This window comes from Arachis stenosperma, chromosome 6, assembly GCF_014773155.1.
Source record: "Arachis stenosperma cultivar V10309 chromosome 6, arast.V10309.gnm1.PFL2, whole genome shotgun sequence".
Taxonomy (NCBI): domain Eukaryota; kingdom Viridiplantae; phylum Streptophyta; class Magnoliopsida; order Fabales; family Fabaceae; genus Arachis; species Arachis stenosperma.
In genome coordinates this window covers 113,597,350-113,605,259 of record NC_080382.1, presented here as the reverse complement: position 1 = coordinate 113,605,259, position 7,910 = coordinate 113,597,350, and the positions used below count along the sequence as shown (strand labels likewise).

Below are 7,910 nucleotides of genomic sequence, written 5' to 3'. Positions count from 1 at the left end.
TTGCTTGAGGGACGTCCCATGAGGTCTTCCTCATTGGGATTCACGTCCTCTCCCTCCTTCTTATATTCGGCCATGTTGAGTAAATCAATGACCTTGCACTCTCTCTTTGGATTCTCTTCTGTATTACTTGGGAGAGTACTAGGAGGGGTTTCAGTAACTTTCTTGCTCAGCTGGCCCACTTGTGCCTCCAAATTCCTAATGGAGGATCGTGTTTCACTCATGAAACTTAAAGTGTCCTTAGACAGATCAGAGACTAGATTAGCTAAATTAGAAGTGTTTTGCTCAGAATTCTCTGTCTGTTGCTGAGAAGATGATGGAAAAGGCTTGCTATTGCTCAGCCTATTTCGTCCACCATTGTTAAAGCCTTGTTGAGGCTTTTATTGATCCTTCCATGAGAAATTTGGGTGATTTCTCCATGATGAATTATAGGTGTTTCCATAAGGTTCACCCATGTAATTTACCTCTGCTATTGCAGGGTTTTCAGGATCATAAGCTTCTTCAGAAGCTGCCTCTTTAGTGCTGTTGGATGCATTTTGCCATCCATTCAGACTTTGAGAAATTATGTTGACTTACTGAGTCAACACTTTGTTCTAAGCCAATATGGCATTCAGAACATCAATTTCAAGAACTCCCTTCCTCTGAGACATCCCATTATTCACGGAATTCCTCTCAAAAGTGTACATGAATTGGTTATTTGCAACCATGTCAATAAGTTCTTGAGCTTCTGCAGGCGTTTTCTTTAGGTGAATGGATCCACCTGCAGAATGGCCCAATGACATTTTGGAAAGCTCAGATAGACCATAATAGAATATATCTAATATGGTCCATTCTAAAAACATGTCAGAAGGACACTTTTTGGTCATCTGCTTGTATCTTTCCCAAGCTTCATAGAGGGATTCACCATCTTTTTGCTTGAAGGTCTGAACATCCACTCTAAGCTTGCTCAGCTTTTGAGGAGGAAAGAATTTATCCAAGAAGGCCGTGACCAGCTTATCCCAAGAGTCCAGGCTATTTTTAGGTTATGAGTCCAACCATGTTCTAGCTCTGTCTCTTACAGCAAAAGGGAAAAGCATGAGCCTGTAGACTTCAGGATCTACTCCATTCATCTTAACAGTCTTACAAATCTGCAAGAACTCAGTTAAAAACTGATCAGGATCTTCAGATGGAAGTCCATGAAACTTGCAGTTCTGTTGCATTAAAGCAACTAATTGAGGTTTCAGCTCAAAATTATTTGCTCCAATGGCAGGAATTGAGATGCTTCTTCCATCAAACTTGGACGTGGGTTTAGTAAAATCACCAAGCATCCTCCTTGCATTATTGTTGTTGGGTTCGGCTGCCGTCTCCTTCTCTTATTCAAAAATTTTACCAAGGTTGTCTCTGGATTGTTGTAATTTGGTTTCTCTTAGTTTCTTCTTCAGAGTCCTTTTAGGTTCTAGATCAGCTTCAACAAGAATGCCTTTTTCCTTGTTCCTGCTCATATAGGAAAGAGGAGAACAAGAAAAGAAAGAGGAATCCTCTATGTCACAGTAAAGAGGTTCCTTATTGTTAGTAGAAAAAGGAGGAAAGAGGAGAATGAGAAGAAGTAATAATAATCCAAACACAAGGGTAAGGATAGGGGCAGAGATAAGAGATGAAGAGAAGTGTTAGTAAATAAATAAATAAATAGAATAGGATGAGAGAAGAAAATTTTCAAAAATGAATTTTGAAAAGGAGTTAATAATTTTTGAAAATTAAGATAAGAAATAAAATTAAAATTAAAATTTGAAACAATTAATTAATTAAAAAGAAATTTGAAAAAGGGGAGATATTTTCGAAAATTAGAGAGAGAAAAGTTGTTAGGTGGTTTTGAAAAAGATAAGAAACAAACTGTTAGTTAGTTAATTAAAAAAGATTTGAAAATCAATTTTAAAAAGATAAGAAGATAAGAAGATATTTTGAAATCAAATTTTTGGATAAGATAAAATTTTTTTGAAAAAGATATGATATATAAAAGATATGATAAGAAGATTTAATTTTAAAAATACTTAACTAACAAGAAACTAAAAGATATGATTCTAGAATTTTAAAGATTGAACCTTTCTTAACAAGAAAGTAACAAATTTCAAATTTTTTAATCAATCACATTATTTGTTAGTGTAATTTCGAAAATTTTGAAATAAAATTAAGAAAAAGATATTTTGAAAAATAATTTTCAAATTTTCGAAAAATAGAAAAATGTGAAAGATTTGATTTTTGAAAAAGATTTTGAAAAGATAAGATTTTTAAATTTTGAAAATTTGACTTGACTTACTAGAAACAACTAATTTTAAAAATTTTTGACTAAGTCAACTCAAATTTTCGAAATTTAGGAGAGAAATAAGGAAAAGATATATTTTTTTAATTTTTGAATTTTTAATGATGAGAGAGAAAAACAACAAAAAGACTCAATGCATAAAAATTTTAGATCAAAACAATGAATGCATGCAAGAATGTTATGAATGTCAAGATGAACACCAAGAACACTTTGAAGATCATGATGAACATCAAGAACATATTTTTGAAAAAAATTTTAATGCAAAGAAAACATGCAAGATACCAAACTTAGAAATCTTTGATGCTTGGACTCTAACAAATGAAAAATGCATATGAAAAACAAGAAAATACACAAAACAAGAAAACATCAAGATCAAACAAGAAGACTTACCAAGAACAACTTGAAGATCATGAAGAACATTATGAATGCATGAATTTTCGAAAAATACATAATAGTTTTAAAAACATGCAATTGACACCAAACTTAAGAATTGACTCAAAACTCAAACAAGAAACACAAAATATTTTTTATTCTTATGATTTTATTAATTTTTTTTGGATTTTTGTAATTTTTTTTTCGAAAATATTCCTTAGAAAAAAGAAAAAAAATTTCAAAGATTTTTTAAAAATTTTGAAAAGAAAATTACCTAATCTGAGCAACAAGATGAACCGTCAGTTGTCTATACTCGAACAATTCCCGGCAACGGCGCCAAAAACTTGGTAGGCGAAATTGTTATTCATATGTAAAATTCATTGCTCTTTTTTTCCTTGGCAATGGCGCCAAAAACTTGGTGCACAATACCATGGTTCACAACTTCGCACAACTAACCAGCAAGTGCACTGGGTCGTCCAAGTAATACCTTACGTGAGTAAGGATCGATCCCACGGAGATTGTTGGTATGAAGCAAGCTATGGTCATCTTGTAAATCCCAGTCAGTCGGATTCAACTGTATTAAGAAATTATAGTATACGCGAAGGAATAAAGATAATAAAATAAACAGGAAATAAAGATAAAGTTACTCATGTAATTCATTGGTAGGAATTTCAGTTAGGTGTATGAAGAGGTGCTGTGTTCCTTTTGAATCTCTGCTTTCCTACTGCTTTCATCTAATTCTTCTTACTTCTTTCCATGGCAAGCTGTATGTAGGGCATCACCGTTGTCAATGGCTACATTCCATCCTCTCAGTGAAAATGGTCCAAATACTCTGTCACAGCACGGCTAATCATCTATCGGTTCTCAATCAGGTTGGAATAGAATCCCTTGATTCTTTTACGTCTGTCACTAACGCCCAGCCTTCAGGAGTTTGAAGCTCGTCACAGTCATTCAATCCCGGAATCCTACTCGGAATACCACAGACAAGGTTAGACCTTCCGGATTCCCATGAATGCCGCCATCAATTCTAGCTTATACCACGAAGATTCTGATTAAGGAATCCAAGAGATATGCGCCCGGTCTAAGGTAGAACGGAAGTGGTTGTCAGTCACACGCGTTCATAGGTGAGAATGATGATGAGTGTCATGGGTCATCACATTCATCATGTTGAAGTGCAACGAATATCTTAAAATAGGAATAAAGAGAATTGAATAGAAAATAGTAGTAATTGCATTAAAACTCGAGGTACAGCAGAGCTCCACACCCTTAATCTATGGTGTGTAGAAACTCCACCGTTGAAAATACATAAGTGATGGTGGTCCAGGCATGGCCGAATGGCCAGCCCCCAAACATGGTCACAAGACCGAATGATCCAAGATTAATTAGTCAAAAGATACTGAATACAATAGTAAAAAGTCCTATATATACTAGACTAGCTACTAGGGTTTACAGAAGTAAGTAATTGATGCATAAATCCACTTCCGGGGCCCACTTGGTGTATGTTTGGGCTGAGCTTGATCTATTCACGAGCTGAGGCTTTTATTGGAGTTGAACGCCAATTTGTAACGTGTTTCTGGCGTTCAACTCTGGGTCGTGACGTGTTTCTGGCGTTTGACTCTAGAATGCAGCGTAGAACTGGCGTTGAGCGCCAGTTTGCGTCATCTAATCCCGAATAAAGTATGCACTATTATATATTGCTGGAAATATCTGGATGTCTAATTTCCAACGCCATTAAGAGTGCGCCATTTGGAGTTTTGTAGCTCCAGAAAATTCATATCGAGTGCAGGGAGGTCAGAATCCAACAGCATCAGCAGTCCTTTTGTCAGCTTTTTTCAGAGTTTTGCTCAGGTCCCTCAATTTCAGCCAGAAATTACCTGAAATCACAGAAAAACACACAAACTCATAGTAAAGTCCATAAATGTGAATTTAACATAAAAACTAATGAAAACATCCCTAAAAGTAACTAGATTATACTAAAAACTACCTAAAAATAATGCTAAAAAGTGTATAAAGTATCGCTCATCAAATACTCACCACAAAACTTAGATAGAATTGTAGAGGATGAGAAGAGCGATGCGAGGCTGCAAACGGCTCGTCAATCAGAGCTCCGTAGCCCAAGTTATGGTGTTTGAAGATCAAAGAGAGTTAGGTTTTCTCTATTCTCTTCTCTCTTCCCAATTCAGCGCCCAACACTCCTTCTTTAGGGCAAAATGAGCTGAAATGCTCATAACTAATGTTTATATATGTTGGGTCTTGGGCCCACTTAGGCCCGGTTCACTTATTTTTGTCCGTTGGCCCAATTTTGGGCCAAAACCCTTTAAGATTAGCGCTCTAAATCGCACTTTAAATATTTCTACCTCCCCTAATTATAATTCCTCATTTCTTAATCTTATTTATTCATAATCAATTTCCCCAGCTGTAGTACCAGACAGATCTCAGCCGGTACTGCCGGTCAAAATTCCACTGTGCGCTTTTATGCAGAAAACTATGTTTTCCAACTCGGAAAAATTCACTGAATCCAAATATCATATTTAAATAATCAAATTCCAATTGCCAAATCTTCCAACCATATTCACTCCTACTTAACTTATTATTTAATTAATTTCGGTTAGACCGGGTATTACATTTTACCCCCCTAACAGAAATTTTCGCCCTCGAAAATTCCATCCATCACTGCGAGTACGCGCGCATAGTCTGCCTTTATATCCAACGCATAACATTTCCAAGGTCCTTTTACTCTGTGCGCTTCTGTTGCCGCGCTCTGATTTCTCTATCTTCGAGGGTCTCGGTCATTCGTTCAACGCCGACCAATAGCCTCGTTCCTTACTTTTATCGTCTCATCAACTCACACCCTATTAAATCTCAATTCATGTCATCAATAATATTGCCATCATCGTTAATCATAGCCATCATCCCACATCACTATAATCAATCAAAGCTTTCTTCGTTTTTAGAATTCAATGAGTTTGGACTAACAAGCTGACAAATTCTTAAGAATCCGCTTTCCTTTACTAATCTATAAAAGCTTTCGAGACACATCTCTTTTGTTGAAGTTACTCTGATAAAAAATCATTTTCAAAAACATAACCAACACTCTTTCAAATTCTTAGGAAAAATTTCAACAGCACCTCCCCAAAAATTGGAGTTTACCACCCGTCACGGGTTCCCTCAAACCAATCTCAGTACCGCATCTGCATTACAATTTAAAGGTTTCCAAACTATTCCTCTGAAACCGATCATTACAAATCTTGATCTAAATCCAAGGTCACCATGACCAAACATCATAGTACTCATCTCTTGAACACGACAACTTGCACTCAATCATCATCTAAATCCGATTACGCATCAATGATAATTTTCTCATCCGTTTCAGAACCATCAAGGTTACAGCCGCAATTTTAATTCCAATTATCTAGAATCATTATCTACATAAGCTCACTAAACTTTTAAGTACTCAAAGCATAAAGCATTAATAATCATACCCCACTTTTCCTTATTATTACCATACTATGCTAATGCTTTAGCAAGCTTCCGCTATGCCACTTTGATTTCTCGTCAAGTATTAGTTCCATCACTTATTTCCTCAAGTACTAAACCACCACTTAACTTGACCGACAATTCGAATTAACGTTTCCAAATCCATCATTTAGGACCATCCCTTATCTATTTAAATCAAAGGAACTAAAAGTCACGGGTTCAATCCGTTTCACCAAAAATCCAGAAGTCAACCAACTACATAACAAACACAACACATCATTCTCAACAGAAAATCATTTACATCACAGGCATTTATCTATTTGTATTAAGGCAAATCCTTAGTCGGACCATCTGGTTTGCTTCTCAGTCTAATATTAAGCTCGACATTCCCAGTCTTACTATACAAGCGGTATTATAAAATCACACACTGCCATTTAAGCCTGATTATTGCAATTACCTCAATCTTACTGTCGCAATTAGCCCGCATCCTGACTCTCTCCTTGTTGGCAATTTCTTGATACATGCCCTGGTAACCCGCACTTGTAACATACACCTAACCCCAATCGGCACATCCTATTTGGGTAATGACTTCCACATCTCTGACAGCTCGAAACATCAGAAACAGTCGCTGCCCATTTTTCCTTACCGTTTCTTTGGAACTCCTCACTCGTCGCAAAGTTATTTCGTCCTTGGGGAAAGTGTGGTATGTATCCTTTCTCCTTAAACTCTCGACCCCTTGGTGCGAATCCTTGGTTGTGCTCTTTATGACTTCCTTTCTCTGCAACCCTCGTTTTCACACACTCTTCAGCAATTCTGCTCTTATTCACCAACTCTAAAAAAGTTCGGATCTCCATTGGTCCCATTGAACTTAAGATGTCGCTTTGGAGCCCTCCTTCATACTTAATGCATTTCCATTCCTCGAAGTCTCCCGGAGCTCCCTGACACATGCGGGAAAACCTGAATAGCTCCTCAAATTTGTCTGTATACTCAGATATGGACATAGCACCTTGCTTCAGCTGCAGTAACTCCAATTCCTTGGCTGTCCTGGCGGAATTCGGAAAGTACTTCTTATAGAATTCTACCTGGAAGGCATCCCAAGTGATAGGATCATTCCCCTGTTGCAGGAGACGCCGAGCCCCTTGCCACCAATGCGATGCTTCTCCTGTGAGCAGATAGGTAGCAAATTCAACACACTGCTCTTCAGGCACCAACTGCGCTTGCAGTGCTCGCTCCATGGCTTGAAACCAAGTGTCAGCTTCAGTCAGATTGGTAGTTCCCTTGAACTTAGGTGGATTAATCTTTAAGAAGGTTGCCAGTGTCATCGAGCCCTGAGCTCCACTTTCGCCATTGCCACTATTGTTTATCTGCTGCCCAAGAGCCTCCGCAGTAGCCTGCATAGCAGCAGTCATATTCTCCAATGCCGCCATAAGGTTTACTGGGTTATTCGGGTTGATTTTCGATTCCTGCGTACTAGTACGATCTCTCTCACGTCCCCGACCGGGTCCACGAGGTGCCATCTGGTTCCTATACACACCAAACAATCGATATCAAGTTGATCAGTCTCAATATCGGAAGTATAGTGCTTCAAAGTACCAAAGGTACACTCATGGACTTCATGCTAGATGTATCTACTATATACCCTAACTAGCACAGGCACTGACTCAGAGTATGCATTGAAGCATAAGCAGTTTCATCCCTCAGGCTCACGAGGACGAACTGCTTTGATACCATAATGTAACACACTAATATTCAAATCCTTATGCTCAAG

The 7,910-nt window shown here is 37.6% G+C and overlaps 1 non-coding gene across 1 annotated transcript; it reads left to right on the top strand.

Annotated features, from left to right (window-relative positions):
* The first annotated feature begins 837 nt into the window (after window positions 1-837).
* Window positions 838-941, top strand: LOC130938540 (small nucleolar RNA R71). The gene has a single exon (XR_009069703.1). It is a non-coding gene; the product is annotated as a small nucleolar RNA R71 (small nucleolar RNA).
* Window positions 942-7,910: the final 6,969 nt, after the last annotated feature.